The sequence below is a fragment of the Pelodiscus sinensis genome, chromosome 7, assembly GCF_049634645.1.
Source record: "Pelodiscus sinensis isolate JC-2024 chromosome 7, ASM4963464v1, whole genome shotgun sequence".
NCBI lineage: Eukaryota > Metazoa > Chordata > Testudines > Trionychidae > Pelodiscus > Pelodiscus sinensis.
Window position 1 is genome coordinate 4593154 of NC_134717.1, and position 25219 is coordinate 4618372.

Genomic DNA, 25219 nt, shown 5'->3' on the forward strand with positions numbered 1-25219 from the left:
CCACTTTGTACAGTAGTGGTTTGATCCCGCGACCACTGCCATCAACCGAGAGACTTTCATACTGCGCTGAGGAGTTGTGCCTCAATAGGTTTTGAATCTGGGTTCAATTTGGATCAGCTCCCAAAAAGTTTAGAGGGTTATTTTGTGCCTAAGAAATAGGACTGGAAATGTCATCAGAACAAGCCCTTGAATTTAGCACCCCCAGCATGTCTTGTTTCCTGGCAAGCCACAAATCGTACCAGAAAGGATTGATTTTTCTTATTTCCTCCTTTGTGATTTAATTCTTTTAATTCCAGTCCCTGTTGCAAAGCCCAGATGCCAAACATGGGGGTGGGGTAGGGCTGCCTAAGGAAAAATAAATAAGACTTAAGACTGAAATGTAGTAGGTCACGTTCTCTGGTATGAATTAAAGAGGCACTCAGAGTAGGTGAGTGGTGGTCCCTTCTGGTCTGGGAAGCTATGAGCGAAGTATAGTTAGGAAGAGAACTTACATATCGTATGAACTACTGAAAATGAACTAATTTCAGGGCTAATCCTTGTCAAAGTAGCCCTATTTCCTTTTGGGTGGTAATCCATCCCCCAGCATGACGTGGCTAAAGCGCTGTTGCTCAGCATTGCTAGACACCAAATTGTGCATATGTATTTGCACAATACAGTAAAACCTGTGTTATCCAGCACACTTGGGTTGTGTCTAGATTACAGGATTTTGTTGACAAACGTGGACTTTTGTCGACAAAACTATACCTGCGTCTACACTGCAGCTGAGTTCTGTCGACATAACATTGACAGAACTCAGCAGTTTTGTTGGTGGCTGTAAACCTCATTCTACGAGGAATAACGCCTTTTGTCGACAGAGTTCTGTTGACAGAAGGCGTTATTGCATCTACACTGTCCTTTCCATTTACACTGTCATGTCGACAAAGCAGCTTGCTTTGTCAACAAAACTGGCTGTAGTCTAGACGCTCTTTGTCGACAGAAGCTTTGTCGACAGTATCTGTCGACAAAACTTCTGTCGACAAAAGCGTGTCGTCTAGACGTACCCTCGGGGATTAGTGTGTTATCTAAAATTTCCGGTTATCTGAGGGTCCCATCAACCTAGGAAAATCCAATGGACAATAATAGTAAAACTCAAGTTTTTAATATTGGTAGTTTTGTAGTGTGAGGCAGTTGGTCTCACATTTCTATTTTGAGTTAAAGACGATTAGTACTTCTTAAATAAAAAAATGTTAAGCCAATCTTGGTAAACCACACCAGGCCTGTGTGCCTGAAGATGTGACAGTATTGTGGCTGGGGGCAATGGTGGTTAACAAAGTTTTCTGGTTAACACAGCGCCGGATAACAAAGGTTTTACTGTAATTGGTTTTATTGGTTTATCCTGGAGAGCAGCCTGTGATCAGTGAATGGGGTAGGTGGAGGGAAGGAATTTTGTCTCGTCATCTTCATTTGGGTGCAGATTTTCAGCTTCTGAGTCACAGTGGCCATAAAGTTTTGATTTATAGTAGAGACGGAACAGGGACATTTTGTCAGGGGTATAAATGCGGAGGCAGGTGTCAGTCCCGTGTCACTTTCTTGGGGAATATGGTGACCTAAGACGCAGCATCTGCTGAGTAAGAGGTGTCTGGCTAATGCTTGTTCCCCTCATATAAGAATGGTCGTACGAGGTCAGACTAAAGGTCCATCTAGCCCAGGATCCTGTCCACCGACAGCAGCCAATAACAGGTGCCCCAGAGAGAGTGAACAAAATAGGGAATCATCAAGCGATCCATCCCTTGTCACCCATTCCCAGCCTCTGACAAACAGAGGCCAGAGACACCATCTCCACCCATCCTGGCTAAAAGCCATTGATGGGCCTATCTTCCTTGAATTCATCTGGTTCTGTTTTGAACTTGTGCACTCTAGCAAGATCCACAATGACTTTATACAAATGAGAAGCAAATTACATTGACCCATCTACCTCTTTACATGCCTGGCTGTGCCCAACGTATAAGTACCCATCCTATTGCCAGGGAGAGCTGCTTTCCCCCAATAAAAGAAAAATCATCAGACACGAAGCAGTTAGAATCGGCTCCCCTTTGTTCATTGGAAAGTCACATGATCTGCAATCTCTTGGGAGAAATCTATTTTTGTTAACATGTTTTTTGAAAACGGAAAGTGATTCATTTTCAAAAACCATTCCTAGGGTTGGAGAAATGGATGAAAAAAAGTGGTGCCAAACAGTGGCCACCAATAGGAAACCCTCTTTTCCCCTACAAACTCAAACATGCAAATCTCCAGATTCGATATAGGATGGGCCGTAAATAGAGGATTTATGGAACACCTAACTGTGGTGCTCACCGTTACCGAAAATTCTGTGAGCACCAGTGTTCCCTGTAAGATGAGCATGTGGGCAGCCACCCAGAAGAGATTTGCAAGCCACCCAGCTGATTAGCAGAGCTCCTGAAGCTGGTAGCATGTGTTTCTACTGGTGGTGCACATCCATATATACCTTGGCGCACACAATAAAATTTAATCTGCACATGGAAGGGAACATTTGAGGGACCATTCATGAGCTCCTCACTCTTTTTAATTCATGTGTCCTCCCAACCCCCTTGTTGAGGTGGCAAAGTGCTTTTATCTTCATTTGACAGGTGGGAAGCTGAGAGATGCACAGACTAGCATGATGGTTCTCAGACAGAGGGCTGGAACACTTCAGGGGTTCACAGGGTCACTATATGTGGGATAATGAGCTGTCAATGGGACACAAATCCCATTTTGCCTCCAGCATTTTATAATGGTGTTAAATACAAAAAAAGGGGGTTAGCTTAAAAGGGGAGCTGCAATCAGAAAAAAAGGCGACTGCAAGAGGGACGTGAGAGCAGTTTTCAAGTACCTAAAAGGCTATTACAAGGAGGAGGGAGACAAATTGTTCTTGGCCTCTGAGGATAGGACAAAAAGCAATGGGCTTCAACTGCAGCAAGGGAGGTTTAGGTTGGACATTAGGAAAAAGTTCCTACCTGTCAGGGTGGTTAAACACTGGAATTAATTGCCCAGGGAGGTTGAGGAATCTCCATCATTGGAGATAATGAAGAACAGGTTAGACTGACATATATCAGGGATGATCTAGATGGTTGGTCCGGCTGTGAGAGCAGGGGACTGGACTTTATGACCTCTCAAGGTCCCTTCCAGTTCTAGGGTTCTATGATTCTCTGAAACCCAATTTTCTCTTCCTTGTAACCCTGCTTTAGCCACCACACCATCCTTCCCCCCAGCCTTCAGGTCAGTACCTCCCTGAAAAAATGGGCAAGTTCTTGCATCAGATGCAAAGACGCCTCCGGCCAATAGAGTAGTATTTCTCAAAGACCACTGCGAGGAGATTTTTCTGACGCAATTTAGTTGGGCAGTAAGCATGACCCTGCTATCAAAAAGGTTTTGAAACACTGCACTGGAGTATCGCCGTAATTCCCCTCCCGTGGGTCGCTATAGGAGTTTTGTTTCACATAAGTTGACTGTCATCCGCTCTCTGAAAGAGAAAAATAAGATTTATCTACTCTAGTGACATTTGGGTTTGCCAAAAAAATAAAAAAAAAAAGAGAGAGAAATGTGTGCAGCACGTACTACTTATTAATACTTCAAAACTCTTGCAAGGGCTCTCTCTTAATCCTACACTATTCACCTGCACATAGGATAATGAAGATCTTACATATTTAATCACGGAACTGAAAGTGGACCGAATTAATGAACAACGGCAACGTTTCTATGGGGGGTTGGGGTCGCCTTATCGGAGGAGGTCGGTGAAGGCACTCAGCTGACTGACATTTTTACATCTCCAGTCAAATGTCACTGTGAATTGAAAGTAGAACATATGGAAAAAGCGGCAGCCACTTTCTAGAGAATCTGCAGAAGACAAATCCTTCTTTTCCATAAAATCATATTAAAAAGGTCACCCCTCTGCATAGGGAAATACCATGGCAGTTGCTGAAGTGCTCTTTGAGTTTGGAAGAGGCACCTGAATGCCATCGGAGAGGAATAGCAGATATTCAATAATTAAAAGTAGCCTGTGAAAATATCATCGTGCCATTATTTAAAACTATAGTATACCCATGCAGGGCTGTCCCTAGGGGGCATGGGCCCCAAGACAGCCCACGCTCTATCTCTTCCCATCCACACCCCCACCCCACCCCGTTTTGTACCATCCCTAAAACCCCCAACCCCTCTTTTTCTGCAGGTGGCACCAGGAACTGGATAAGTAGAGTGAAACAGCTCTAGGGACACTGCCACCAGCTTCCATGCCGCCTAGGCCCCATATTCCCTGAAGTGGGGGGTGGGGTGGAACAGCAACGGGCTAGTAGCTTTGCTCCCAGGCTCCATGTCCCCCTATAGTGATTCCCCCAAACCGTCCAATGAACTCTGCTCCCAGACCTTGAGTTCTCCATGAAGTTCTCAATCATGCCGCCATCTGACAAAATAAATGTTGGAACTGGACAAAGTGTGGTTAGGGATGCTGAAGAGCTTTCGTAGGAGACGGGGACTGTTCATCCGTGAAAGACAAAAGGCAGCAGGTAGTACCAGCTAAGAGAGGCACAGTCACTGTCATGACTGCCACCTGGACGTGGGTTTAGTGGGGGAAATTTTTGCTTAATATTATGCACCTTCCAGGCAATGCACCCCATACGGTCCTAGCACAGCAGCCTGTGAGGACACACTGCTCTGGCCTTGCTTGCTACTAGGGATGGCGATATGAGGTCTCTTAGGCTGTGTTTAGACAACAGGGTTTTTTGGGGGGAAAAAAGTGGCCCTTTTTCAAAAACACTTCCCCCGAGTCTAGACTGCCGCCGTGTTCTTTTGAAATTAAATTGAAAGAATGTGGCGTTTTTTTCGAAAGTGCTCTTTTGAAAAAAGGCATTCTTGAATGCCAACTGTGCTTTTTCGAAAGAGAGCATGCAGACTACCTGGGTGCTCTCTTGCGAAAAAGCGGCTCGCTTTTTCGAAAGAAGTGGTTGCAGTCTAGACGCTCTCTTTCGAAAGAGCCTTGTAGTCTAGATGTAGCCTTAGGGGCTAGAAACTCAGGCCCCTTGTTCTCTGGAGTGAAGTTTTGGCTCCATCCTCAGCAGCAGTGGAACTTCCATTGACTTCAGTGGGGCCCTGGTTGCTGCATGCTTTGTGGTGCTCTTCTGGATGGGCTAGCATCTGCCAATCCCTGCTCCTATAGCTCTCTCCATCCTGCTGGGTGTCGGGAGGAGACTCTGCAACAAAAGGCTTGTGTTCCTTTAAAGGAGTAAAGTGGGAGGGATTTAATAGGTGGAGCTCCACCCCCTTTGCTCCTTATCCACTGGTCTCTGGCAAGTAACTTCACTTCTCTCATATACTTTGTACGTCTCCTTTTTTTTTTTTTTTTTTTTAACAGCACTTGGGACAAGGACTTGCTCTTTGTGTGTGTTTGGGCCAGGCGCAAAGCACGCCTGGTCTCAGCTGTAGGTTCTCGGAGCTGCTGTCGGGCTAGTGACTTAATAAGACCAAAGCATGTGCCCACGGACTGCGGGTGGAAGTCCAGCTGAGAAAGGCAAGCTCCATCCCCACCCACCCAAGGCTACGCCCCTGGAGCCAAGCCCCCCCACTACCTCTAGCCTGATCATTCTTTGCCATGTGGAGGGCTGGGGGAGCCGGGCTGCCATGCCACAGGCCCATCCTTCCCTGGCAGCCGGGCAAACCAGGCTTCTGCGCTGTAGCCCCACCCATCCCCGGCGGTGGCCCCAGCCTTTGGCGGTTGGGTGTATTGGCAGCTTTGAGAATGCTGTGCCTTCCCTTGCCTGGGCATGGATAGCTGGTAATGCATTCTCCAAACTCCTCAAGTCTGCACAAGGGGCTGTGAATGGGAGGCCAGACTTTCTCACGAGATCCTAGTGCTTTCTGCTCTAGGCCCAGTCGGGCTGTGCTGTTCTCGTGCTATTTGGCGGTGGACTCTGTAAAGTGCATAGAGAAATGGGAGTGACATGTATCTGAATATTTTCTGCACCTTAAAATATTCTTTTCTGGATTGCTTCTGGAAATGGGCAAGGTTTAAATAAACTGGTTGTTCCATCCCCCAGCTCACCCATTTGTCGTGCAGCCTCATTGCATGAGCTCTGCCGGCTAGAATACAGTTAATTTTCAATATTCTTGGGTGCCAAACTCCTGTTACGAAGTCTGTAGAATTAGACGAGGCTTTGTAAAAGCTGAAATCAGCCAATCAAACCTCATTGTTGTTGCATAAAAAAGCATCCGCCTGAGCTTACTTGATTTATATACATGGATTTTCTGAAACTACACCAAACTGTAGGGTCTAAGGTTTTAAACTGCAACTCATTGTGATCTTTGTCAGACTTTGTAATCTGTCCAGTATCAGAGGGGTAGCCGTGTTAGTCTGAATCTGCAAAAGCAGCGAGGAATCCTGTGGCACCTTATAGACTAACTGAAGTGTTGGAGCATAAGCTTTCATGGGCAAAGGCCCACATGCATCTGACGAAGTGGGTCTTTGCCCACGAAAGCTTATGCTCCAACACTTCAGTTAGTCTTTAAGGTGCCACAGGACTCCTCACCGCTTCTGTAATCTGTGTAACTCTCAAATTTACTGTAAACTGCAACTTTAACTCTCAGCCACCTTGCTTCTAACTTTCCCTAAGCTGCATTCTCCCCTGAATGAATGGAGTGAGAGTGTGAGAGTGTGTTTGAAGAAGGCTGGGAACAATGGAGCACATTTTAATGAGTCATCACAGTCTGGGCATGCTCCCTGCTGGATAAAGGGAAGTCTGGGCATGCTCCCTGATGACAAGGTGAATGAGTCACAAGAGCCATTCAGGCATTATATAAAGAGAAGGAGCACATGTGAGACTCTCTCTTTTTCCTTCCCCTGCTCCTGAGAAGCTCCTTTCCTGTGTCTCTCCTCCTGACCAGCTTCCCCAGCCATGATGAGCAGACAGAGCCTCCAGGATCCACATGCCTTGGCTCCTTCTGCAACCCATATGTCTGTGTAAGAGTTCCTAAAGCAGGCATGTCCAAAGTCCGGCCCGGGGGGCAATTGCGGCCCGTGTTCCGGTTTAATACGGCCCCCCAGGTAATTTGGCAATAACTATCTTTTATGGCCCCCAACGAATCCATATGTATTGAGATGAATACATTGTAAAATCTCAATGTCAGTTGGTCTAAATCAGTTATAAATATATTTGGACACAACATGTATACTTGGTGTCATGTTCCTGTTCATATTTTTTGAACTTAAAAGTTGACAGACAACCTTTATTACCAATAATATGTCATGTACTTTACAATGTTCCTGACATATATTTCAGCTTCCTGGATTTTTTTTTTCATCTAGCCTTCAGATATGAAAGGCAGAGTGATTTAACACCTGTTTAGATTTGTCATCCATGTGACGAAATGAAAAGTATGCCGTTTGCAATAAACTTTGCATAAAATAGTTAATTTGCATTTAATTTTAATGGTTCAAAGAATGTCAGGCAAAATGGTCGGCCCTCACGCTTGTTCACTTCATCAAATCTGGCCCTCTTTGAAAAAAGTTTGGGCACCCCTGGCCTAAAGGCAAGAATGAATGGGTGTGAATAAATGGAGAGGTGTGTGCTTGCTTGCTTGTCTGTGTGTGTGTGAGGGAGAAAGTTCTATCTTCTTTAGTTTAAACCTTTGGTGGCTGCTTTCTCCTCTTTAGTTTTACCTAGCGGAAATAAACCCATACTAGTGTAACCCTGGGTGGTCTCCAGTGAGAATATTTTGGGGGTAACAATTGTAATGACATGAAAGTATGTGTGTCCAGAAAGATGTAAAGCAATAAGCCCAATCCTGTAAATCCCTTGAGCTCTGCCTTTTTTAACTGACTGGAGTATTGTGTCCAGTTCTGGGCCTCCCACGATAGAAAGGATGTGGACACACTGGAGAGGGTCCAGTGGAGGGCAACCAAAATGATGAGGGGGCTGGAGCACATGACCTATGAGGAGAGGCTGAGGGATTTGAGTTTGTTTCCACTGCAGAAGAAAAGAGTGAGGGGGGATTTGATAGAAGCCTTCAACTTCCTGAAGGGAGGTTCCAAAGAGGATGGAGAGAGGCTGTTCACAATAGTGACAGATGGCAGAAAAAGGAGCAATGGTCTCACGTTACAGTGGGGGAGATCTAGGTTGGATATTAGGAAAAACTATTTCCCTAGGAGGGTGGAGAAGCACTGGGCTGGGTTCCCTAGGGAGGGGTGGAATCTCCATCCCTAGAGGTGTTTAAGTCTCAGCTTGACAAAGCCCTGGCTGGGTTGATTTAATTGGGATTGGTCCCACTTTGGGCAGGGGGCTGGACTCGATGACTCCTGAGGTCTCTTTCAACTCTATGATTCTATGACACCGACATATCTCAGGATGGATGCAGCTGTTTACAGGACATTTTTTCTTCCCTATTTTCTATAGTCTGCACAAGTCCATGCATTTCTTGGCTGTCGCACTTGTGAAATTAAAGCCATCTCTTATACCTGCAGATGGGACTTTCATCAAATTACAATGACACCATCCTTCTTTTCATCTGCCTTTTGTCTTGAGGTTTGCTAGCAACAAGAACATGTGATATTAGTCCTGAACTAGAAATTGTCTGTGCCCCAAAGTGCCGAACACTTAAAACAAAACAAAACAAACCCCCTGGCTCGGGGCGAGAGTTCACTTTCTTCTTTTCTTTCCTTTGTGTGCAGGCTTTGTAGCGACTCGGTGGCGCTGTGAGATTAGAATGACAATGTGTGAAATGAAAACTCCTGCCTATCATTCTGCAATCGATGTGTTGTAGTGCTTTTTTTTTCCTTCTCGGCTGCTGTTGAGTCGCCAGCTTGAACTTTGCTCGGTTGGTTTACCTTTGTCTTGACTTTTCTCAGCTCCTTTCAATCCCGCAGAACTTGTGCCTGTTGGAGGGTATACGGAGTTGTCTTTCGATGTCTCATTGCTTTTGGAGATGAGTTACACCCTCTCTGACCTAATTAGTCCTGATGTGACACTCCCATCTCTGCATTCCTTCTTTTTCTGTGTTCCTTTTACTTTTTTCTTCCACATCTGAGACAGTGAGTTCTAGCTCACAAAAGCCTATGTCCTAAAACCCTAATAAATTTGTTAGTCTTTAGAGTGCTACCAGACTCATAGAATCATAGGGTTGGAAGAGACTTCAAGAGGTCATCGAGTCCAACACCCTGCTCAAAGCAGGACCAACCCCAACTCAATCATCTGAAGAAGTGGGCTATGCCCATGAAAGCTCATGATACCATCTACATGTTTTGTTAGTCTTTAAAGTGCTACCAGACCGTTTGTTGTTTTTTAAATCTACCCAGCCAGGGCTTTGTCAAGCCGGGACTTAAAAACCTCTAGGGATGGAGATTCCACCTTCTCCTTAGGGAACCCATCCCAGTGCTTCCCACCCGCCTAGGGAAACTGTACTTTCTAATATCTAACCTAGATCTCCCCCACTGAAACTTGAGACCATAGTTACCACTGAGAACAGCCTTTCTCCATCCTCTTTGGAACCTCTCTTCAGGTAGTTGAAGGATGCTTTCAAAACCCCCCTCCCTCTTTTCTTCTGCAGACTCCGTGTTGTTTTGGCTGAAACAGATCAACACAGCTACCCCTCTTGATCCCATTTCTCTGTTTGTAATTGGACAGAACCAGGATACCACTGGACAAATGTTGACTTTGCAATGGCCCCACTGAACATTGTATTTATTACTGTGGTTTTATTTTGTTATTTATTGATTGGTTGAGTAGCAAACTCTGTTCCATACGAGACCCAGAAGGAGATGTTCACAGAGCACACAGGAAGAGCTGATATTGACAGTTGTACTTGCCATATTGGACAGCACAGATGACATTGCTTGTGAAATATCTTTGGCTTACACTAGTACCAGAGTGTTCAGTATTTTTTTTGAGTGATGCTTTTGAGTTCTTCACCTCTCTGTGTTGTTGAGAGAGAGCTCACCAGAGCATGCTGGATTTTGGCATTTGCTTCTCAGCAGGAGCAGCACAGCTGGCTTTAGAATCATAGAACACTAGAATGGTAAGGGACCTCGAGAGGTCATTGAGTCCAGTCGCCTGCCCTTAAGGCAGGACCTATTTCCTTTATTTCTTTACTTCTAAGAAATGCTTTTGCAAGGGATAATTTAGTGGCTGTGATTCTAGCTGCAGTCTTCAGGCATGTTATAAAACCAGGCATTCAGCAAAACAATGCAGCCTGCTCTCCTCTCAGTATCCCCTGGTTACATCTCACCAGGAGGGTGGTTCATGGTCATCGGCATCCCCCATGGGGGAGGTAACGGGTGATGGTTCTAACGTCTGTTATCTTTCTTTGGGCATTCAAAGTATTCTTATTTTTGGAATGTGCTTAGTGAAGGAGCAGAAGGAAAGAGAGAGTTAACTTAAGCTTTGTGTTCACTTGCGGTTGCGTGACTAAACTTTTGCTGTACACAGGTGCTTAAAAGGATCCCCCTTTCTCTCTTCAAAAGACCAAAGTTTTACTGCATCAAGTATCGGTGGAGACAGCGTGTGCTCGGCAAGAATGCTCTTCTGTGGATAACGTGAACCCTGCTTATAGGGGGTGGAAGTATTCTGTTGGCACCATTTACACCGCCTGATTTTAGTTACACAGCTGTGTAGCAATACGGACAATCCTCAGTCTCAAGTTATAAAGTGGGGGAGGTCTAGGTTGGATATTAGGAAAAACTATTTCACAAGAAGGGAGGTGAAGTACTGGAGTGTGTTACCTAGGGAGATGGTGTAATCTCCATCCCTAGAGGTTTTTAAGTCTCGGCTTGACAAAGCCCTGGCTGGGTTGATTTAGTTGGGATTGGTCCTGCTTTGGGCAGGGGGCTGGACTCGATGACCTCCTGAGGTCTCTGCCAGCCCTAGGATTCTATGAAAACACCCTCCCTCCCCCCAACTGACAGAACCTGCTAATCTACTGCCCAGGTCTCGAGACTCTTACTTCTGTTCATAATTTGACTTTGAAGTCACTCTTTGTTGACAGCATCTTGCAACACGGAGGTAAAAGCCCTCCAGTTGTCCCTCAGCCCTGCTTCCCAATCTAGTTCCCAGCCTCTGATGTTCCACCATTGAGTAGGACACCTTAGGAGACTTAGGTTTGGGTTAGTTCACTTGGAGTTCATCATGTGGCTTCATCTCGGTGCTCATTAACATAAGCACGCTTGGGCACTGTTGACAAACTGATCAACACAGAGATCTCCAAAAGCAGCAGATCCAGCCTAATGCACTGGAGTTTCTGGTTCACTTGAGTCTTTCTGGAACTCATGGCCATGTCTAGGCTATTCAACCACATGTGGCTGTTGTAACCCTTGTGCCTATTAGGGAGAGATCTCTTTAAGAGACACATGGCAGAGAGTGTGAGTGAGGGCGGGGTGTAGGAATGAGTTGTGTCTGGGTCATTGTTTCCAGGCAGAAGCACAAGTCACTCTCCACACTGTAACAGACCCAGACCAGCTGGCTGCTGCACTCTAATGGTGGGTAGACATGAACGGTTTCCTCTTCCCTGAGGAAACAGGGCCAAATGTAGTGCAGCATAATCAGACAGGCTCCTGGGGCCAATTAAGAGCTTGCTGGAAGCAGCAGGCTAATCAGAACACCTGTAGCCCATCGGGTCTGCTGGGGCTTGCTTATAAGGCCTCCATGAAGGGAGGACAGAAGTCCAAGATGTGAGAAGGTGCACTGGGTGAGAGCTGAGGACTACGAGTAAGGCAGAATGCCGTGGAGGAGCAGGACGGATTTGCTCAGGTACCAGAGGAAAGGTCCCAGGAAGGATTGTTTAGGGAAGTGGCCCAGGGGAGAAGCTGCCAGACTGGGAGCAGAAGAAACCCTGTCTCTTGCCACTGCCTTAGTGACCTTGGGCCAGAACTCGGTGTACTGGGCAGGCCCAGAACCCCCCAACCATCCCCGTGCCATTACAGAGCCTCCACCTGAGAGGGGAGACCAGGACTACGGAGAGATTTTCACCCCTAACTGTGGACTAGACCATGATGAGTATGACTCAGTAGGCTGTGACCCTTGCCTCTAGAAAAGGTTGTGTGGAGCCTCTGAGGCAAAAACTATCCACCAGAAGCACAGGATGCATGGCCAAAGCTTTGCCATGACGCTCAGAAGTTTCTGGAATTGGGTGTGGTAATTTTGGGGTGTGCTCAGTAGGTTCTCTGTTGCTGGACTCTGACTCTATGAAGGCCAACAGTCAAAGTAGGTGCTCTGCAAAGGCTATTTGTGTGTTGGGAGAAACTGAGCCTCCGGTGCGGAAAACAGTCTGCTTTCTTGAGCTCTGAAACATTTTACAATAGGGAAGCTCTGGGACAGTGTGAATGGGGAAATTGGAAAGGAAAACTCATTTGTTTTCATTTAGTTTTGTACCCGGAATGTTGTTACATTGTCTCAAGTGATATGAGTCACCAGCATTTGACTATGAGGATGGTGAGTCATCTATTTTGCTAGTCTCGGGTTTTGTATTTTTTTTTCTTGTAACAGTTAAAAAAAATCTATATAATTAAGTGGTTGGTTAATTAGTTGACTTGCTGAGTGATTGCAGCTTAGGAGGAAAAGTCTGCATGGATTCCAGCTGATGTTACTACAAACGAGTGCAGGGAACATGATGTTGCTGTGCTTTTGACTCAACAGACTGTAAACATTTTGGTGATCTGAGACTCGGGTGAACTCAACATAAGTTTTTGGGAACTCTGAGTTTCTTTGCGGGGGTGACCTCTTTAGAGTTAATGTTTATTTGCATGTGTTTATTAATAACCATGAAGATCATGTGTATCCTATAGAGTAGCCATGTTATGAGGTACAATTAAGCTATTTATTCTTTATCACAAAATTTTAGAAAGTTGGTACTTAAGAATTTACATGCTTTCTGGATTGTATTGTGGGACAGTTGACCCTGTGCGATCCTTCTGAAAATGTTCTGCGACTGAATTCTGGATCCCTATGAACTTTTCTGTTGGAGTTGTTTTTAGGCACTAGGAGAGAGGCTGTGAAGTAAACTCATGTCCACCTAAAGGTTATACACTCATCCTTCGGTTCCCTGCCCAATTGTTGTCATGCCTTAAATCAGTGTTTCTCAACCTTTTTTAATAAAGTACCCCTTTAAAAAAATTTTAAAAAATTAAGTACACCCAGTACCTACAGTTTTCAGACACACCATTTCTTTTCTACCACTGCAACACATTTGTTTAAACAACTTAATTGTAAGCGGGTATATCTGCAGAATGAATGACAAGTGAAAAGTTAAGACCCTGGCATTCAGCGTAATGGATGGTCCAAACAGGAGAGGCAGACCCCACAGAGAATGGGTAAATGACATAGTAGATTGGTGCAGAGCTAGTCTACAGAAACTAAGCCACTCTGCTCTGGACAGGGAAAGATGGAAGGAAAAAGTGAGGGCATTGAGCTCAAGGTTGTTGATGAGGAGGCGGGCAGGCGATGAAATTTTTGGATGTAAAAAGTACAACAATAATGAAATGCTGTAAAACTTTAAAAAAAATTCAGTTTTCTCCAAATTTCAGTTGTGTTGACGTACCCCCCCAGACTTCTCTTGAGTACCCCTAAGGGTACTCATATCACTGCTTGAGAAACACGGTCTTAAGTCAGGACCTGATTCAGCAAAACATTTCATCATAATTGTACCTCGTTCTTTTATAGCGCTTCTTGCCTGGTCTCAAGGTGCTTTATAAAGGGGGTCAACAGCATCATCTCAGGGAAGAAAAGACTTGCCTAAGGTCACCAGCAGGCCAAGCCCAGCCTAGCACAGAGGTCTTCCAAATGCCAGGCTAGTGTTAACTGCTAGGTGACATTGCCTCTTAATAAGGCATCGGTACATAATTAAAGTTAAGCACATGCGTAAGTGGTTAGCCGAATAGGAATAGTTTTGACTTAGGTTCTGTACAAGATTAATTTTAAATTCTTCAGGGCAGGAATCTAACACAGAGAGTCCTGATGGTGGAGCACAGTCATAGCGAGAACTGTAATGGAAAAGGTGTTCTCTTAATGGAACAAACAGTGAATGGCACACGATATTGGAATGAATGGAAATCTGCTTTCTTCTGATTTAACGTTCACCTTTTTCTATCTGAGGTAGCCCCACAGTGTTCAGTTGAGAGTCCACATTTCTGGCCATAAAATGAGGTGGTCCTGCTTTGGGTAAGAGGCTGGACTTGATGGCCTCCTGAGGTCTCTTCCAATCCTAGGATTCTATGAGCTAAACGTGTTTGTATCCCAAAAGTGGATGGGAGCCGCTCAAGATTTGTGCTGGTGCTCCCTGTTTTTATTCAGATACAACTTTCACGACATTGCAATGCCTGGTTGGTCTGTGAAACTCATTGCCAGAAGATGTCATTGAGGTGAAGACTTCAGCAGGATTCCCAAAGGATTAGACAATTACAGGTACAAGGAAAATATTCAGAGTAAGGTTTAAAAGCTTAAAGGAAGACTTTGGGAAGGGATTTACATCCTTACCTGTAGGCTGAATCCACTTTCTCATTAATGGGGGTTCGGAAGACATTTTCCCTGGGGATAGGTTATGATGTCGCCGCCTACTATAGGGTTCCCTTGCACCTTCTTCGGAAGGAGGGTTCACTTCTCATTGCCAGTCACAAAGTATTTCACTAAAAGAATCACTTGTCCAATCCAGTCTGGGATATCCTAAAGCTACGTCTACACTGGAAGCGTCTTGCGGAAGAACGGCTGTCTACACTGTACAAACGTTCTTCCAGAAGTAAATTTACAGTATAGCATTGTAAATTTTATAGCTCGGCACTCCAGATGTGATTTAAAGGGCCGGGACTGCTGTGCACCACCACTCCTGAGGTGGGCACAGTGGCAGCTGGGCCCCTTTGCCCCTCCCCCTCCCCCTGTCGGAAGACCTGGGCACTAATCCAGTAGAAATGCTAGGAAAATGGGCATATAATGGGCATATGATTTCTAAGCCTTCCGTTGATTAGCCAGCGGGTATAAAGAAAAGAAGTCTTCCAAGTACGTGTGATCTTTATACTGCTATCACCTGACTCTCCCACTAGCTTCGTTTGGTTACAAGCCTGTCTTGTGGTGTCACATTGAACTGAGTTTCTTTACTCCCCATGGCAGGGACTGCATCCTTGTTTGTGTGGGGTGCTTGGAGCACACAGCGAGTGGCAGAATGTGGTGATCCTTTAGAAGGCCTGGACGGTATCAGCACCAAGTGGAGAACGATCCAGTGGGTTAACTGGAGTGATGGGTACATGCAAATGGAACCTGAGTGTGAGGCATAATGGAAAGTTTCCTGGATCATGGCCTACGCGCCACGACATTAGCTGAGGGTGAAGGAGTTCCCAGCATTGAACAGCAAACTCCGATCTGAAGGAGAGTCCCTGTCTCATAGAAGTTCGAGCTTGCGACAAGACAATTCCTGATTCATTTAACACTGAATTGTAGAAAGGCTGCACAGTGGGGGAAAGGGACCTATCTGGTGCTGAACTTCGGGAGTAGAATCGAAGATCCGGTGGGCTTTTCGAAAGCATTCAGCTTTGCCCTGAGTCTGCTCCCATGGAAGCTAGTGCAGAACTCAAGTGGAACTGGTTAGTGCCTTTTGAAAACCGCAAGCTAATTGTATGGGCTAAATCTGGAGATTTCTTTCAGCCCCTAGGAAAAATCCTCTTGACTTTAATGGCATTTGTCCTGTGTGAGGGCTGAGCAAAAGCTGTATAAAGCTTTCAGGATTGTGCTATGTGTGTAATCATGGTGTAGTACTATGCAACTTAACAGCATAAGAACAGCCATGCTGGGTCAGACCAATGGTCCATCTAGCCCAGCATCCTGTCTCCCAACAGCAGCCAATGCCCAATGCTTCACAGGGAATGAACAGAACAGAGCAATTATTAAGAGATCCATTCCCTTCCATTCTGTCCCGTCTTCTGGCTCTTGGAGGTTTAGGAACACCCAGAGCATGAGGTTGCATCCCCTGATCATCTTGGCTAATAGTCATCGATGGACCTGTCCTCTGTGAACGTATCTATTTGACTTTCATAGGATCCCCTGGCAAGGAGTTCCACAAGTTGACTTGGTATTCCCACCGGGAACCCTGTTTTGATGGAGCAGCATTTGCTACTGGCCTCTCTTCTTGGCTATATTCCCTAAATTCCCCTTTTCATGTTGCTTGTTCTCTAACCATGTGTCCGACATTTAAAACATTGTAGCAGCACAGCCTCAGTTGTCCCTCTGTGGTGCTTCAGTGTAGAAACTCATCTCAGTGAGAGAAGGGGTTTGCTTGTCGCTTTAGTTAATCCACCTCCTCAAGAGGCTGTGGCTAGGTGGAAGTAAGCATTCTCCCATCAAGTGTAGCACAGTGTGTACTGAGCGTTGGGTCAACTTAACAGGCACTCCGGGCTGTGGCTATTTCTCACTCTGAATTACATCACTGGGTTGGCCTCCCTTTTCAATGGAGACCAGCTTTATCCAACCTCTGGAACAACCTTACTAACATCTCCCATGACACGACACTTCCAATGATGTAGCAGGTCCTCCAGGTGTTCCTGTGTGATGTACCAAGGAGCTAGTGTATCTTACTCCTGAAGGAATTCTCCTCATACGTCATGTGCTCCTCTTTCTTTCTTTCCTTCCTTCCTTCCTTCCTTCCTTCCTTCCTTCCTTCCTGCACAGTGGCACAGAATTTCCCCAAGAGTAATCTGTGTGTGTGTGTCACAAACACTGTTGTGTAAATACTGCTACAGATGTTGCCACATTACATTAGTCCAACTCATCTGTTAGTACCTAAAGGCAAGGACACATTGGCCAACTCCTTAGCTGGTGTAAATGATCACTGAAGTCAAAGCAGCTTGGCTACTTTATACCCATTGAGGAGTCAATGCTTGAAATTAAATGTTTAACCTGCCAAGACACGAGTGCAGAGATCCATGAGACAGTTCCAAGAGGCTGACCCTGGTTGTGGAAGAGTAAGTTAGTTCTTGCCAACACACTGGTGAAATAAGAAGTCCAGTATAAACCAGGAACATCTCAGAAGTATAACCTGGGCCTCTGAATAGTCACAAACCTAGGCTAGTTTCCCAATCAGTACAGTCACTAGACAAGGGCAAAAGCAAATAATAGAATCATAGAATAATAGGACTGGAAGGGACCTCAAGAGGTCATCGAGTCCAGCCCCCCGCCCTCAAGGCAGGACCAAGCTCCGTCTACACCATCCCTGACAGATGTCTATCTAACCTGTTCTTAAATATCTCCAGAGAGGGAGATTCCACCACCTCCCTTGGCAATTTATTCCAATATTTGACCACCCTGACAGTTAGGAATTTTTTCCTAATGTTCAATCTAAACCTCCCCTGCTGCACTTTAAGCCCATTACTCCTTGTCCTGTCCTCAGAAACCAAGAGGAACAAATTTTCTCCTTCCTCCTTGTGACACCCTTTTAGATATTTGAAAACCGCTATCATGTCCCCCCTTAATCTTCTTTTCTCCAAACTAAACAAGCCCAGTTCATGAAGCCCGGCTTCATAGGTCATGTTCTCTAGACCTTTAATCATTCTTGTCGCTCTTCTCTGTACCCTTTCCAATTTCTCCACATCTTTCTTGAAATGTGGCGCCCAGAACTGGACACAGTACTCCAGCTGAGGCCTAACTAGTGCAGAGTAGAGCGGCAGAATGACTTCACGAGTTTTGCTTACAACACACCTGTTGATACAATGAGAGACAACAAGGAAATCCAGCCACACCACTGTGAACAGTGCCAGGTGATTACATTCCCCTTCCAGGAGAGGAGACTGTCGGAGTCTTAAAAGATCCAGTGAGATTGCAACTGTTAGTTTGTTCTGTTTCCCACACGACAGCTCACTGTAAGCCAGCACAACAGCAACAAAAGACAGAAAAGAATAGCGCTAGAGGATGGAACGTTTCATATTGTCTTTCAGATGCGCTATGCAGCTCTCTCCTCAAACACCTATTCTGTGCACACGTTTCTTCTCACCTCGGCATTCATTCTTTGTCAGTCTTCATTACAGTAGCAACATTTATTTTCTTCTCTGCCCACAGCCTACTTGCCTATTTTTTAACTAAATTAGCTAGGCTGTTTGTATTGCTCTCCCACGGGTCACCTAGCGGCTTCAACTAATAACACTTTTTTTTTTGTCAACATGTTACGCTCAGAGCTTGTTGGAGAACATTTTATTTGTCCAAATTGCAGCAATGTATTTTGGGGATAATAACACAAGTGGAATTAATGCCTTTTGCAGCTTTCCTTTCTTGCAAGATTGGGCATATCTGGATAAATGGCTTTCTCTTCTTGTTTTTTTTCCCCCCCGAACTCCTCTGAATTTAATAATGTTGCTCTTTGATTTTACTAGCTGTTGTCACTGAAGCCATTTCTATGTTTCACTCAATTTATTTTGTGACAATGGCTCTTAACTGTTTTATTTTATGTATTTAAAATACTTTTATCCCACCTCTCTATTTAAAGTATTTGAGGCGGCTGACAAAATTTTTAAAATTCTCTCTCTCTCTCTCTCTCTCTCTCTCTCTCTCTCTCTGTGTGTATATATATATATATATATATATATATATATATAAAAATTAAAATATGAGATCCCAGGAGGACATAAAACCTGCTAAGACATTTCAAGATGAGGGACACACAAAGTACAAAGTTGTGGTTTTAGCCTCGCTCCAAAACAATGCTAGCATTGGTGCCAGGCAAATATCCCGAGAAAGAAAATTCCACAGCCTAGGAGCAAAAGCTGAGAAGGCCCTGCTCCGGGTAGATGTTAATCTTATCTCCATAAGTGGGGGGACACTGAGCAGAGCTTCCCCAGCTGATCTCAATCCCTGGGCAGGTTCATATGCGAGAAGACAGTTCTTCAGATACCCTGGACCCCACCCACTTAGGGCTTTATAGGTCATAACCAAGACCTTAAACGGTGCCTGGAAACATACCGGAAGCCAGTACAACTGCCACAGCACTGGCATAATGTGCTGCATATAATGAGTGTTAGTTAAAACTCGAGCAGCTGCAATCTGGACCAGCTGAGGTTCCAAAGGCTCTTCAGAGGCAGCCCCGTGTAAAGCGCACGGCAATAATGTAATCGAGATGTAACGAGAGCATGGATGACTGTGGCCAAGGCATCCTTGTTCAGGAAGGGTCTCAGATGGTGGATCAACCGAAGCTGCCCAAAAGCAATCCTGGCCACCAAATAAATCTGGTTCTCAAATGTTAGGAAAAGGTCCAGGAGGACTCCCAAGCTACGTACCTGTTCTTTCATGGGGAGCGTAACCCCATCTAAAACAGGTACCATGCCACATTCCCGAACAGATGGCTTCCTGATCCACAGGACCTCAGTCTGATCTGGATTCAGATTCAGCTTATTTGACCTCATCCAGTTCCCCACTGCCCCCAGACCGCGGTTTAGATCAGTCACCGCCATACCTGGTTCTGATGTCACAGGAAATAGAGTTGGGTGTCCTCTGCATATTGATGGCACAATCCTCCAAAACTCCTTACAACCTCTCCAAGCATCTTCATGTAGATGTTAAACACTATAGGGGACAAGATGGACCCTTGCAAGACCCTGTAGCACAATCGTCATGGGGTCGAGCAGCTGTCCCCTAGCTCCACCTTCTGAAGGTGCCCCAACAGGTAAGACTAGAACCACTACAAAACAGTGCCTCCAGTACCCAGCTCTACCAGGTGCTCCAGGTCTATGGTATCAAAAGCCGCTGAGAGGTCCAAAAGAATCAACAGGGACACACTCCCCCATCTATCTTCTGGCGTAGGTCATCTACCAGGGCAACCAAGGCAGTTTCAGTTCCAAAACCTGGCCTAAATCCCTAGAAGGCCTTTTCGGGCATGTCTACACTAGGAAATTATTTTTAAATAACGAAATTTGAATTAACTCCCAAAATAACAAAATCGAAATAGCATGTTCCCACTGTGGGGTAGCCACAAAATTAATCTGAGGCAGGCTCCGTTATTGTGGACACGCTACCTTGACTTTACACCCCAGTGCTTCCTGGGGCGCTATTATTTGAATGTCTCTGGGGAGTAGTTATTTCAAAATAGCAGCAACGGAGCATCCACACTAACGCTATTTTGAAATAAGCGTTATTCCCTGAGGAAAGCAGGAGTACAGACTTCAAAATAACCATCCCATTATTTTGAAATAACAGGCCCTAGTAGTGTAAACTCTCGGCTTACTATTTTGAAATCACTCCCTAGTGTAGACCAGGGCTTAGAGGGCACACCAACTCCTTTGGATATTTGCCTAGTGGTGCAACAGGCTACATAAAAAGAACTAGCAAAGTCAGTACAGCTATATTTCATAGACAATGATTTGCTTACACTGTTCTGTATACTGCTCACTGAAAAGTAAGTATAATATTTATATTGCAGTAGATTTTTTTATAATTATAGAGTAAAATGAAAAATCAAGTACTTTTTCAGCAATAGTGTGCTGTGACACTTTTTTTTTATATTTGTTTGATTTTTGACCGGTTTAAGTGAGATGAAACTTGGGAGTACACAAGATAAATTGGACCCTTGAAAGGGGTACAATAGTCTGGAAAGGTTGATAGCCATCGCTCTAGACTTGCCAGATACTTTCACAAAAAATACCGAACATGGTGAGAAGAAAATTGGTCGAACAAAAAAAAAAAAAAAAACAGGACAAAAAAATCACCGTGCCTTTAAATCTCCCTGCTTCCCCCACCCCGCCAGATGAGAAGGAGAAGAATGTCCCAAGTGGTCTTCCATCCACAAAAAACAGAAAATATCGGACATTTTATAAGTCCAGTATTTTCTGGGTTTTTTTTGTTTGGTTGGTTTTTTTTACTGGACTGAGGCTGCAAATACTGGACTATCCAGGCCAATACCAGACACCTCGAAACCCTACACAGCTCTAGGAAATTAGCAAGTTGTGGCTAATTAAAAGATGACAGAAATACGTTGGGATGACAGGTGCTCAGGAATTTTGGAAGCTACTGATTCACCAACATTGAACCTTTTCACTAGATCATAGCAGTTTTGAGAAAACATGTTGGGAAAGTTTTCTCAGGATGGGATTTCTCATGCGGAAGATCACCCCCGGGTAGGCAAAAGCCCAATGTTTAAGGCACTCACCCAGGAGTTTTACTCTGCTTTCCTGCCCAGCTCTAATTCAGATCTCATGCCCAACATCACAGTGTAATTTAGATTTGGGGAAGGGATTTATATGTGTGTAAAACACCCACTAAAATGGGATCTACTCAGTCTACTGTAGGGCCCCAAACACTGGGCTGTAATGAGGTTCACCCTCTACTCATGAGCACCCTTGTGCTATTTCTTCTGGCCCTGGGGCAGGATGGTGCCTCAGAGGTCACTTCTCTGGGTCGCCTTATTTCCAAGCTTCTTCACCCCTGCCCACTACTCTGGGTCCCAGCCCAGGGACCCTGAAAATAACTGCTGTGTTCTGTTCATTAAAGTTCTGCTGCTAATATAACTACCTGAGCCACTTCCCCAAAGACCCTGCAACATCCTTGCCCTTCCCCCAGGGCTTTGTCTCAATAAAATCCCAGTGATACCCTAGCCAGGATTCTATAGCTCTTCCCATCAGCCAAGTACCTGGTCTTCAGCAGCCATCCCTGGGTCTCACTCCTGTCTGCAATAAGCGCTCCGCAGTGACCTGTCCATGGTACTGCTGCTCTATCAGCCAGCCAGTCACCCAGTCTACACTCCTCCAGGTCCAGAAAGGAACTGCCTGGCTCTGCCCCAGCTGTGTTCTTTATGCAAGCTGCTTGGGTCCTTATTGGCTGCTCCTCACATGGCAGGACTTCTCTCCTGGTCTTTTCCTGGGGTGGGGTATGGCAGAACCTCAAGAGTCCAGCAAGAGGCTACAGGGCCTACTCCATCCCATCACAGGGCCCTTTGAGTGCTCATTCATTATAAATAATGAGAAAAAAGACCAAGCTAAATTAAATTAGCATGAATAGATAGATACCTCTGTTCCTGGGGTGCCTCTGGGAAATTCTCTAATCAGCTCTACACATAGATCTTGTCGTGTTACAACAGTTTCCGTTTAGAAATCAGCATAGTTGAAAGCAGTACAGTGTCCTAGTGTGGGTGGTGTGGCAGGGTCAGTCCCACCCTGTTCAGCCCACTGTCCCACAGTCTAGTAGTCACAGTAATATGGCTTACTTGCCTTGGATTGAGTTTTGTTGTCTCCCTGTAGTCTTTTAACAAGGTCGATGCTGTTCTCTTGACTCCTCCGGTGTCTTTCTCTCTTCAAACTCCTCCTCCACTCTCCAAAACCCCTCCACAGCTCTCTAAACTCTCTCAGTTCTCCAAACTTCTTCTCAATTTGCTCCACACTCTCCAAACTCCTTCTCAGCTCTCTCCACACTCTCACAACTCTCCAAACTCCTTCCCAACTCTCCCTCCCCTCATCCACAGGGAGGGTTCTTAAATAGGCCTCCCGGCATGACCCGTGCCAACCATGACCATGGTTTCACCTGGGCCTTAATTGATTTTGCAGCCGCCCTGTCTCAGCTGCCCCTAATTAGCCAGGATTGCTGACTCTCTCTGCCTCTTTCCCCTTCCATCAAGCTCTTTAACCTGCTGTATCACCCCTGCTCTGTCACAGTGGAATTACATTGATACAAAGGCATCTTATGTCAGTAGAGTTTACTCTCATACAGGTCTTTATACTGGTGTAACTGTACCTCTACCAGGAGGATGGACTGCTTTAATTGGTGTAGATGGAGCTTGGTCCTGCCTTGAGGGTGGGGGGCTGGACTCAATGACCTCTCGAGGTCCCTTCCAGTCCTATGATTCTATTATTCTAATTATGGGCAAGTCAATGCTACAAAAATAAGTCAATCTAAGTTATGTCAACATAGATAGTCAAGGTCACACAGGGAGTGTGTGGGAGAACCAAAGGTAGAATTCAAGCTCTTAAGACCTAGTGCAATGTCTTCACAAAAAGGCCAGCCTTTTTTTGCAATCCTTTTCATACTAACAGATAAATGCTTGAGCACCAAAGGCTACTCTTATGGCACAAAATGCCCCTAAGTGGATTCCTCTGGCTCCCACTGATGGTTTCACCAAATAGCAAATTCCTCCTGGTTTAATATTCAACCAACAAGAGCCCTCAGCTTCATGTGAAAGCGGATGTTGGTTTTTTTATTCTAACCTTTCCCAAACGGGTTCTAGTAGGGTAGGGTGTGCAATGAAACGTGGCTATGTTCAACCATCAAGCATATCCTAATGCTGTTCCCCACAAATGAGTTCCAAGGTGAATTGGATTATGGCCACAGCATCAGAGAGGAGGCTGTGGAGTGGCTTATGGGCCTACAACCACATCCAGAGAATGTTGCGGTGCAGATGCCAATGGTGAGGGAGAAATGAAACATGAAGCCAGTTGGGAGATATGAAGTTGTGAAAGATAACCCAGTGGCTACTGCTAGCCTGGGACATGGGAAGCCTGGATTCAGTTCCCTTCTCTTTCACAGTCTTCCATTTTGTCCTTGTGTCATTCTTCCCCTCTACTCTGCGCTGGTTAGGCCTCAGTTGGAGTACTGGGACCAGTTCTGGGCACCGCATTTCAAGAAAGACGTGGAAAAATTGGAGAAGGTCCAGAGAAGAGCAACAAGAATGATTAAAGTTCTAGAGAACATGAGCTATGAGGGAAGATTGTAAGAATTGGATTTCTTTTGTTAGGAAAAGAGAAGACTGAGAGGGGATATGATAGCAGTTTTCAAGTGTTTAAAGGGTGTCACAAGGAGGAGGGAGAAAAATTGTTCTCCTTGGCCTCTGATGATAGGACAAGAAGCAATGGACTTAAACTGCAGCAATGGAGGTTTAGGTTGGACATTAGGAAAAACTTCCCACCTGTCAGGGTGGTTCAATACTGGAATAAATTGCCTAGAGAGGTTATGGAATCTCCTTTTCTGGAGATTTTTAAGAGCAGGTTAGATAGACATCTTTGATGGATGGTCGAGACGGCACTTGTCCTGCCATTAGGGCAGACATCTGGACTCGATGATCTGTCAAGGTTATGTCCAGTTCTAGTATTCTATGATTCTATATCACTTTATCTCTCGCTTGCCTCAGTAGCCCATCCAAACTGGGTGAACAGCCCTGTCTTACCTCAGCAGCTCTGTCTTTCTTCAGAAGGTTGAGAGGATGAATACATTAAAACATTGTGAGGTAATCTGATACCATGGAGAAGGGGACCATAAAATACCATTGATAGACCATCCATATTTTGTTGTGACCATGACACATGGCCCAGCTGGTAATAAGCATATTCTCTAAAGCAGTCTGAGGCATATGCTTGTAGACTGCTGTAGTCATTTGAATTAACAAAGCTGTGGCAATGCATTATGTAACACACCTGAGCCAGCCCAAGACTGGGACGGGAGTAATAATATTATTAGTACTCAATAATGTATTCAACTTCTTTCCCGTGTCCATGTCATTAATGCATGCACTAATGAATTGGGCATTCATTTATGAGAACAATGGCCATCACTTCACCCCAAGGCAGATAGACCCTGCATAGAGGCAAACTTTTAAGGGGTGTTCAAGTAGCAGCTGCCATGGTTCTTAGGGGGAGTTCCTTGATTCTGAGCTCTCCCGAGGAAACTTAATGGCCCAAGACTCGTGGGTGGCTCTGCTGGCCACCTGGAATCTCTTGCCATCAACCTGTGGTGTTCCTTCTTTCGATGTTTTCTCCAGAGTCAAGGCAGGTGAGGGAGATACTTAGCAGGTGGCCACCACTGAAAGAAAACCGACGCTATACCTCTGAGCTGGTGTCAACCACCATAGATCTATTGAAGGAGCTAGCCAACCCATTACTCCCGTATCTGTGGTATCTATCTTTACTGCAATACAGGTTGAAACTCTCTAGTCCAGTGCCCTCAGGACCTGACCTGTGCCAAACCAGAGAATTTGCCAAACCACAGAAGGTCAATATTGTTTAGCAGCATCACCAACACTTCCATGGCTTGCTGGGCTCTGAGAAGACATTTAGGGGCAAATTAGAACTAAACAACAGTACAGAACCCTGACAGCCAGGACTGGTGGCTGTCAACAAACTTTATGAGACTAAGGGGAAACATGGCCGCACCCATAAGTGGACCAGCCTGCTAATTAAAATCATGCTGGACCATGGATGTTGCCAGACCAGAGAGTTCCGGATTAGAGAGGTTGAACCTGGACTATCCCTCTTTCTTAGTATAAG